The sequence below is a fragment of the Octodon degus genome, unplaced genomic scaffold (assembly GCF_000260255.1).
Source record: "Octodon degus isolate 3935 unplaced genomic scaffold, OctDeg1.0 scaffold00058, whole genome shotgun sequence".
Taxonomy (NCBI): Eukaryota; Metazoa; Chordata; class Mammalia; order Rodentia; family Octodontidae; genus Octodon; species Octodon degus.
This window is the reverse complement of record NW_004524634.1, coordinates 4,687,896-4,690,369: the sequence shown is the minus strand read 5'-3', so window position 1 is coordinate 4,690,369 and position 2,474 is coordinate 4,687,896. Positions and strand designations below refer to the sequence as shown.

At 36.9% G+C, this 2,474-nt stretch overlaps 1 protein-coding gene across 1 annotated transcript in view; it reads right to left on the bottom strand.

Annotated features, from left to right (window-relative positions):
- Positions 1 to 2,474, bottom strand: part of Alms1 (ALMS1, centrosome and basal body associated protein) — a 238,310-nt gene that overhangs the window by 37,559 nt on the left and 198,277 nt on the right. The gene's annotated exons all lie outside the window — the stretch shown is intronic.

Sequence of the window (2,474 nt, the reverse complement as noted above, 5' to 3'; positions counted from 1 at the left end):
AGCAAAACACAATAGGGATTACTAAAAAGAAAAAAAAAGAATGAATGAATGCTTTTATTGTTTTATTATTTATCATGCCATCTCTTTTCCTTTAAATTTTCTTAATTCTATTATTTCAATTCTCCTAATGTCTTTCATGTAAATGTCTTCTGAAATCTTTTGAACATTAAAAATTAATGAAATATTTCAAGGATACTAAAAATATAAAATAATGAACACCAAATACTTACAACTGAGTTTAAGAAATAAACTTAATGACATTCTCTCATCTCAGTAGTAACCTTCATCCTGAATTTAGTTTATCAACTGCAAAAATGCTTTTAATTCATTATTTCATTGCATTAATGTCAACATTAAGAAAATCATTTATCAATAATGTATATAGCCTTGTCTTAAATATACCCATTATATAGAGTACCATACTATATGTGCCTTTCAGCAACATGCCTGTTATGATTTTGTGATTTAGTCTCATTAATATAAGACTCTGTAATTGTTGTATTCTATTGTACTAACATACTAAATTCACCTGTTGATCAACATAGGCTATGTCTGATTTTTAATACTGAAGAGCACTAATGAGTATTCCTATAAATCTTCCCATTGGTTATGTAAATTACAAATGTCTTCCCTTGGTCTGTCTTTTGATGGTTTATAATGTATTTTAAACATGAAATTTGTCATTTTAATAAAGGCAGATTTATTTAATCTGTCTTTAGGGTCTGTGCTTTGTCTTTAGAAATCTTCATTATGGCCGAAGATGCCTCCCCTTTCTTACTGCCCCCCGCCAGTATACTTCAGTTTGTTAGTTGCGCAGGTAATAGTTCTGGTTATAGTTCCTGTTACTTTTATTTCTTAGAAACCAGTAGTCACTATGATGCATAACTCGTCACTTTGATGCATACTGTAAAAACCAATCCCCAACTGACAAGCTATTCTGCCCCTGTACCTCCTGCTTGCTTATTCCATATAAACCCTAGCCCACCAAAGATTAGGGCCCGATATTTTAAAAATGATCCCAATTAGTGCTTGTCAACACAAATAAATCTACTTCCAAATTCTGGGTGTTGTTTCAGTGTTTCTGCTTGCTGTAGCAACTCTATGGTCTTAAGGACTAAATTCTAAAAGTTTAAAAATTTTCTTTCTGACAGCAATACACTTGGAATACATTTTTGTTCAGTGTAGAGATTTATGAGTTTTTATATTTTTAAATTTTTCTGTATTTTCATATATATATATATGTTCCAATATATCAAATCAGTGGTCTAAACACTATTGAATAATTCATCTTCTTCATCCTTTTTCTATAGATCATTATGGCATTTTGTACACACTGTATTAAGTTGTTATAGTCAAAGGTATGTTTCTGAGTCATCAGTCTGTTTACATTTGTTTTTTCCTTCACAAATCATACTTTAAAATAAGCTACTTACATAATAAGCCTTGATGTCTGGTACAGCAAGTTCCCTTACTTTTTCAACCTCTTTTTAAATTTCCAATAATCAGCTGAGTGTGGTAGCACACACCTGTAATCCCAGCACTCAGGAGGCTGAGATAGGAGGACTGCTATGAGTTTGAGGCTAGCCTGGGCCACATAGTAAGATGAAGCCCAGCCTGAACTACAAAGAGAGACCCTGTCTCAAAAAAAAAGCAAATAAAAAACAAGACATTTAGAATTAGCCTGTCAGGATGTCTGAAAAATCCTTCTGGAATTTTGAGTAGCAATGCACTGAATTTAAAACATTAATTTGGTGAGAAATGATATATTTAATTTATTATTTCACAATTCTCCTATTATTTAGGCTTTCCTTAATATATTCTGACAAAGACTTATAATTTTCTCTGTATCAATCATGTATGTCCTTTTATTTCAAGTTTATTTTTTATTTCTACATTTATTTTTGTTTATCTTCATTGTATCGTAAAAAACAGAAAAATACACAGACCACTGGGGCTGCGGGATCCTGAACAGGCCCAGAGTGCAGGCCTGGCGAGTGAGTGAGATGACCTGGGCCTTCCGGATCCTGAACAGACCCAGAGCGCAGGCTCGGTGAGTGAGTGAGACGACCCGGGCCCTCCAGATCCTGAACAGACCCAGAGCGCAGGCCCAGGGAGTGAGTGAGAGGAGGGGGCTGCAGGATCCTGAACATACCCAGAGCTTAGGCCCGGCCAGTGAGTGGGACGACCCGGGCCTGCAGATCCTCATTCGACCTGGCTGCAGGCCCGGCAGGGAACCCTTCAGCAGAACTCCCTGCAAAGAGGCTAGAGGCAAGACCCACCCACCTGATTCAGGAGCAGAACATCTTGCCAGAGAGACACAAAGGGTTCAACTCTAACGCCTGCAGCGGAAAGAAGTGGAGCACAGCAGCCAGATCCAAACAACACCCACCTGGAGGAATCTGAACTTCGTAGATCCGGACCTGGTGCTAAGGTAATAACTCTATCTAAGCTCTACACCAAAGGTCAGAAGACAG